An 8,738-nucleotide genomic window follows, 5' to 3' on the forward strand; every position below is an offset into this window, starting at 1 on the left:
ATGGGGGGAGGAGGGGGCAGTCAGCAGGGGGCAGGAGGGTGTCAGATGGGGAAGGAGGGGGTAGTCGATGGGGGGTTGGGGGATGCGGGGGGTGCAGCCGACGGGGGGGTGGGGGGCACCAGCGGGCTGTCGGATGGGGGAAGGAGGCGGCCAGGGGAGGAAGAGGGAAAGAGGGAGAGAGAAGGAAGAGGGTGGGGAGGAAGAAGAGGTGGAGGGGGAAGAAGAGGCGGTGGCTTACCGGCACGGATCGGAGAGGTTGTCATCGGAGAAGAAGCAATGAACCAGGTTTATATATATATAACTTTTAAACATCATTTTGAATGGTATTTTTAGAAACATCATTTTTAATGGTATTTTATATATATAACTTTTAAATATCATTTTGAATGGTATTTTTAGATACATCATTTTTAATGGTATTTTTAAATTTTTTTTATGTGGCAGGATTCCAGGTGGATGCTGATTGGGATTGAAAAAATACCATTTTAAATGATGTTTTCTCAAGAAAAATACCATTTGAAATGATGTTTTACAGATCTTGCATCATTTGTGTAAATAAGTTGTTATCTATATTAAATTGATAAAATTTTTTTTAAATTATATTAGTATGGTAAAGGACTCTCAAGTCAAGTTCGTTCCCCTGCGATTGTCCTTAATTATTGTGTTATCACGTGATGTGTTCCGTGATCATCTACTACTTTATTCGAGTGTATAAGAGAAATGTTAAATCCTAGATGGATGTGCCTCATCCTCAACTCATTCCAAACTTTGGAAGTCAGGATTCATGCTAGCTCCATTTGGACTGGGTGTAGACTTTAGAGTTTTCAAATCAAACACCAGGTGAAATTCTTTGTGCACCGCGGGCGGTGCAGAACCGCATGCACCATCTGCGGCGATTGGCTCACACATGAAATTGAAAGAAATTTTTTTTTTCATGCACCTCATTTTGGTCCCATGCATGAGTCAATCACTGCGGATGATGTGCGCATTCTGCACCGCCTGCAATGCACAAATAATTTCTGCACTGCCCACATTCTACACTACCTGCAGTGCCAGATAGATATAGATTATAGAATCATGCATGTGTCAGATGCAAGTTGGGCCAAGGTCCAGCTATTGAACAGTCTATCCTCTTCTGTATGGCCCAATGTGATCTACAAATGCCACTTGCTAAGTGTTTAACCCCACTTAAGATGCTGAAAAATCCCTCCATCATCCATCTGATTCCCTCAAATAGATCTATAGGAGTGCATATCATATAAAGTAGACCATTTTAAACTTCACCTTGGCCTTAACAAGATCATATGCACTATGTGTACATAGAAATTAAGGGGGTGTTTGATTGAGGGAAGTGGGGGTCTGAAATCAGAATCGGAATGGGTGACTCTCATTCCAACTGTTTGGTTGGAAGGAGTTCCATTCCGATTTCAGGGTGAAATGAGAATGGTTCAATCTATATAGAACTCAATCCCTACTCTCCTCTATGGATTCAAATTTTTATTCCTATTTCAATTCCAATTCCGATCATGAATCAAATGCTTCGGAGGATTTAGCTATTTTGATTCCGATTCCAATCCATTCTGATTTTTATTCCTATTTCAATTTCGGTTATAAACCAAACACCCCTTGAGAGGCTTTATACAGACAAGCAATCCAAACAAGAAGGAATCGTACCACAAAAGTTAAATCTCTATAAGATCTACCTTTACCATCCATAAAAGCCCCTGCGCACCTTACCAAACTTAATCATTTATTGTCTAAACTTTATTATTCAGGTATGCTGTATAAATTTGAAGGAGTTAAATATGTTTTTTCTAATGATCTTCAATGTTGCTGTATTTATTTTGGATTGCTAATCAGCAAGCAACTATTTTCTTGCATAATCATCCTCCAATGCTAACCAATTGTTGGAGCGGACGTGCCATCTGGAAGGTAGAAGCCAACGATGTGGAGGATGCGGACAGCCCTACACCTGTAGCCGGATGATGCTTTGACCCTCCTTATGGATGAGTCTACCGAACAGGATCCCAATGCGGAGGATGCGGATGGTCGGACAGCCCTACCGATTTGCTAGCCACTTTCAAGACATATACCCAATCTCCTCTCTTCATTGTAACATTGGGTGGATGCCTACTTTTACTACTGATACTTTAAGATGGTTCCTTTTGAGCAGAGGTTATTACTGTAGCTTTTGGAAGGGATGGATCAATACTTGTGTCACTGATTTCAAGAAGCTACAAGTGCAGCTTCAGAGACTAAAAAAAAAAATCAATGACACCAATGAGCTTTCAGAGACCATGATGCAAATTAATTAAGAAGAATCTTGCACTACAGTTTGAAGATAAAATTGATGTAATGACAAAAAATAATTATTTATATATTTATAAATAAATAATTACCAATAAATATGTTCTATAATATAACCACAACAAAATGACGAAAGTATGGAGGAGCATGAAAAAGATGATTCTCGAGAAGAGATTGATCTTGAAAAGATAATTGATGAAATCATCTATAAATGCCAACCATCAACCACATTCAAACAACTAAAAAAAAATGTAATCGTATATTCTGATGAAGATTGAATGATCTGAAATAAAGTATTATATTTATAATTTATTTTGATATAAACTATTATTTTGAATATTTGATTTATTTTTCTGTTTACGTCAATTAAATTGCAAACTAAATTATTATATTTATAATTTACTTTATATTAAAATTTATTATTATGGTGGCTATTCTTATGCATTTGCAAAATCAATAAGCTCGGGCATCACCCGGCCATTATGCTAGTATATATATATTAAAACAGATGCATCAGCCTTCATATCATCCGCCACATGTCCATAAGGCAGCAGTAGTTTTTTTTTTATTCCTAACCTTTTGCCTCCCACCTTCCATTCTTCTCCCACTCTATCCATAGCTTCCAAACCCAAGCCACCTCCATCATCACCACCAACCTCAAGCACCATTCACCAAAAAATATGATGGTCAAAGAAGGAGAGGAGGAGGGAGATGCAGCAGAGGGTGGTGCAGACGAGACGAAGGGCATGGCAAAGGGGGTCATGAGAATAGAACTCCATAAATTAAAAATTTTGTAACCAAAGAAGTATTCTTTAGATCAAAAATCCCTAAAACCTATAAAGTCTCATGCTTTTACCAAGATTAAGCTCTCAAAATCTCGAGGGTCCAACTAACACTGCCACAACTCAAACAAAATCCCAAATGCTTTGGGAAGAAACCCTAACTGGAACCTAAGAAACCCCTCCAATCTCCTTAAGGTGCTCTCCTTCCCCACAGATCTCCCAAAAATAGAATGAAATAAAAAGGAAAAAAAATAGTGAAAAGAAAAAAAAAAGATCAATGTATTTGGGAAAAGGCCTTACCCTTTAATTTTTTCTGGCTTTCCTTTGTTTTCTTTGATTTTTTTGATGTTTCCCCTATTATTCCTCTATTTTTGCTGTCCTCGAGAGTCTGAATCAGCTGGGAGGCTTTGAGCAATGGCTGAATAGGGAAGCTCACGATGGCTGGGCTTTTATGTTGGTATTTATATATAAGAGTTAGAATAATTCTTTGTACACTGCCTGCGGTGTAGAAAATCCGAGCTAGCCCCACCATAACTTCTTATTGGTCCATGCAAATCCGAGATGGTGCACAAGGATGGGACATGACCTCTCTTAAATATCGATATGATGGTTTTTGAAATCCATTGCGCACCGTATCTGCATGTCTCTTCAAATGGGTCGAATGTCATTTTTGCCCTCATCTCTTCAAGAAGGCATCCAGAGCTGACTAATGGAAAGGTGCCAAACCAAAAAAAAACCCTTCTTCTCTATCTCGAAGAGGTACTCCATTGTTTTTGTGATCCTTCAATCTCATTGGTTGTCCACGTTTCCATCTCGACAGTCATCAACGACCATCTCGATAGTCAGCTAGACTTTCCTATACTTTGGACAAACGACGAAGATGAAGATTTAGGGTTCCCAATTTTGTCCTCCAATGAATTCTAAGGGTTTTGTGTTCAGATGGAAATTGCGACGACAACGGCAACACAAGGAGAAAGCGCAAATGGTGGAAGGGAGCATAGCACTTGTTCTTTACATAGGAGAGGGTGACATCCCTTCAACATCTGGAAGAGAAGAAATTGTGGAATCACAAGAAGGTAAAGAAATTTTACAATGTCCGTGTAATATTTTGAAATTCATGCCTATAGAGGGAAGTCATAATATTTTTTACAAAATTTATGACATCGATTCACAAAAATATAACTTTGTAGCATAAACTTATGACATCGTGCACAGTTCAAGATAGGAAGCCTTAGATTGTTCTAGTAGTTATAGGGTATCCTAGACTTATGACACTCTATAATTTCTATGATTATTACATCCTTTCCCAAAATTATGATACTTTAGTTCAAAATTATGATGCTGTTTCACAAAATTGTGACACCATTTCACACAATTATGACACCACTGCACAGATTTAAGCCATGATGTCTTAGATTTATTTTGGATATCATAGGAGGGGTTAATACCTTCGATTTTTTGTTTAGTGCCAGAATGTCATAATTTTTGTGAAGGGATGCCATAATTCAGACATAATTCTAAAAGACATTCTAAAAGACATAATTCAGACCACAGATGACAGGAAGTATTGATAGGAGGGGTTAATGCTTTCGACTTGTTATTTATTACTGAGGTATCATAATTTTTATGAAAGGATGTCATAATTTAAAAAAAAATATTATAATTTTATTTGCACATATATTCATCAATTTTGTTTCTTTGAGATTTATAATTCAGGACACGGATGATAGGAAATATTGGTAGGCGGGGTTAATGCCTTTGATTTTTTGTTTATTACTGAAGTATCATAATTTTTGTGAAAAAATATCATAATTTTTAAAAAGGGTGTCATAATTATATTTGCGCATGTATTCATCAATTTTGTTCCTCCGAGACTCATAATTTAGGCCACGAATAAACAGAAAGTATTAGTAAGAGGGATTAATGCCTTCGATTTTTTGTTTAGTATCAGAATATCATAATTTTTGTGAAGGAGTATTATATTTTTATAAATTTTTGATCGACTAATTCTCTTGACTTTCAAAATATGACTTTCTGTCTTTTGTCCTCACTGAGACTGGGTCGACTCAGTTTTCCTCTAGGTCGACTCAGCTTGCGTGCTAAGCATGCCATGAGTTTTAAGACAGTCTTTCTTTACTAATTTGATTTTTAGGCTAGACTTGCTTTCTTAATTTGATTTAAATCTCATTAAAATTTTTTGCAAGGTGTGTCTAGTTTGGAGTTTTTTACGTAGTGTGACATTTCTTTTTTTTCCATGTTGCAGCTGCTTTTCCAATTATTCCACAGCTTGTAAGTGTGAAGCCCTCACAACTCTTTAAGAATACTTACAAGCCAGTAGTTTATATTCAGAATGTTTGAAAGATGAGTTTTTCAAATGCTTACAAGCCAGTAGATATGATCCGGAAGACCCCATTTAGTGCCTTCATTGATATGCAGCCATTCGTAGTCGAAGGGCCACTTCTTGTAGATATAATTAGATGTCATAAAGGGGGTGATGAGTTCACTTTTTATGGTAAAGTACTTAGATTCAGTATGGAGGAAGTGGCACTGATCGTGGGTCTTCCATGCCATGGGAAGAAGATCTTCATCACAGATCCAAATAAAAAGGAAAGGTTATTTCAAAGATTTGGGCCAAAATTGGATCTTCACCACAAGGTTTTGGAGAAATTGATTGCCCAACTTCAGTCCTCAAAGATACAAGAGGACATTGAGGACACTGTCAGACTTTGGATTGCATACATGCTCGAAATATTTTTGGCACCAAAGTCCAATTAGACATGTCCAAGATATCTCATCCCTTACTTGGATGATTTATCTCAGTTGGGAGTAATTGACTGGACTTCTGCAATCAAGGACTTGATGCTTTCAGGTCTCCCAGAGATTACTAATTGCTTAAGATCCGAGAAGCTAGTCCAAGTAAAGAGGTGTGACAAGGGTAGGAGGCAGCCTATCTTGTTTGGCTGTTCGACAGCTCTATTGGTAAGGATAATTCATATATAGAAATGATCGTAATTAATAAATTAGAATTCTTTCATGATTTTATTGTAGAAAATGCTAATATGCAGGTGTGGTTCTTCGAGCATACCACAGTGAGAGCCCCAGCTAATCCAAATAAACTATCTAGACTGTTGAAGTGGCGTGATAGCCACTTGAAGCCCTGAAATATTCGGGTTGACAACATGCAGTCCCATGAATTGGTAAGATGATCCATGATGTCATAAATCTTTTGTATTCCATAATTTATCATTACAATTGTTAATTTAATTTATTTTTCTTCTTTATTTGCAGGTGGAGGGTGCTATTCTCTCTCTATCACAGGAGTAGTGGCTTATCAGTCCAAAAGAAGCATCTCCAGACCCAAAAATATGTTGTGCAACTTGGGTGCAAATAAGGACTAAACTTGAGGAGGTTAAGAAAAGGCTTGTCATAGTTGAGAATCTCCTAAATTCATTGCTCAAATGGAGGGGCATTGCAAATAAAGAAGAGGACGAAGAGGAGGAGTGGGATGATGGAGAGGAGGAGGTGGAAGTCATATGGGGAGAAGAATCGATGACGGAGAAAAAAAGGAAGGACTCACCTGAGGAGGATGATATGGGGGATAAACAACTATCTTTGATCCCTTCAATCATTAAGAGGATGAAAAGACAACCTCGACAGTGGAAGGCCTCATATCTAAAGTTGGATCCTAGACTTGAGACCGTTCCACCCACAAAAAAGTTCAAGGCAATCCTCCCATCATAGGCCAAACAAGATAATAATTGTTTACAATTTGAAGAGGATGAAAATTTGATTAAAAATTTTTTGAAGGAAAGCATCAGCTCGCAAGTCTTTTATGTTTTTTTGTTATGTATGATAATATCTTTTTCCATTGCAAAGAGGTCGTGTACATCAATGAACATGGAGGCAGTATTACAAGGTCACATGTTCACGATCTTCTCATTGATCAAATGATAGTTGATGATGCAAGGATTTGAGTATACTTTTATTTTTTTTGTTATTCTTGTTGTGTACTGTGATATCCACTTTTTTTTTAATGTTTTATATCATGGTTTCAATATCGTATGACACTTCAAGTTATATTTTATTAATCACTTTATTTTGTATTGATAGATTATCGATGCTGAACAGGAGTTCCTAATAAATAACTAGAGAGAGCATCTGGAGAGATACCATATGTGCCTTATTATGACCATCAAGATGTGTATGACCTCTCCATCACCATTTCATAAGCTTGCTGGCACGGCTGGGAGTCAGATTTTTGATAAAGTTGGTGATGAAGAAAAATAGAAGTCTAGGTTTCTCTTCACTATCATCAACTCAGATAATGCCCACTAGCACCTGGTTGCAGTTGACATGGAAAAGAAAGTATTGATGCACCTAAATTCAATAAAGCATGTTGCTAAGTACAAAGCCAGTGCCAAGAAGTGGCCAAAAATTATCGGTCCAATGTTCCATATCTTCTGTAATAACGAAGAAGTGAGATATGGTGAAAAATGTTGAATGCCCTTCTCAGCTAGTCAGATCACTAGATTGTGGCCTATATTATTTAAAGTATATGGATTATCTTGCTTACAAGGATAAGTCAGACCATTGAAACTTCACACAAGATGATATCAGTCAATACCAATAACAACTTGGAGCAAGAATCTTGAAGGAGGACCTCGATCAGAAGATAGGAGTTTTTAAAAATTAGGATAAAAAACTAAATATTTGTTATGATATTTTTTTTTCAGTTCTTTGATTTTTGTAATTGGATAAAAAATTTATAATTCAACGGATGTTACCCCTTTAATATACTCTTTATTTATTTCAATTCGTACAATTTTTTGAAAATAAGATGATATTATGTTCTGTGCCTAGATGCCATAAATTTTTGAATAGGTGTCACAATGTTATTCAGGGATATTATAATGTCATAAATTTTTGAATGGATGATAGGAAGACCTGAAAGGAGGGGTTAACAACTTTAGTTTAGCACTTTCTATAGGAGTGTCATAATTTTTGTGAAGAAGTGTCATAATTTATAAGGGATGTCATAATTCTATTTTTTCATATATTTATCATCTTTTTTTTCTTCGTATCATATTATGACATCCTGGGAGTCATGATATAGGTAAAGGATGATAGAAAGATCGAAAAAGAGGGGTTAACAACTTCAGTTTAGCACTTTTTGCAGGGTAATCATAATTTTCGTGAAGAGATCATAATTTATAAGAAGGGATGTCATAATTCTATTTTTCTATATATTCATTATCTTTTTTCTTCATGCCATATTATGACATCTTGGGAGTCATGATATAGATAAAGAATGATAGGAAGACTTGAAAGGAGAGGTTAACAACTTCAATTTAGCACTTTCTACAGGAGTGTCATAATTTCTATGAAAGGATGTCATAATTTTTAAGAAAGGATGTCATAATTCTATTTCCATATATATTCATCATTTTTTTTTTCTGTACCATATTATGACATCTTGTGAGTTATGATATAGGCAAAGGATGATAGGAAGACCTAAAAGGTGGGGTTAAAAATTTTAGTTTAGTACTTTTTGCAGGGATATCATACTTTCTGTGAAGAAATATCATAATTTCTAAGGAGTGTTATAATTCTATTTTTGTATATATTTATTATTTTTTCTCCATGCCATAT

This window comes from Elaeis guineensis, chromosome 4, assembly GCF_000442705.2.
Source record: "Elaeis guineensis isolate ETL-2024a chromosome 4, EG11, whole genome shotgun sequence".
Classification (NCBI taxonomy): Eukaryota; Viridiplantae; Streptophyta; class Magnoliopsida; order Arecales; family Arecaceae; genus Elaeis; species Elaeis guineensis.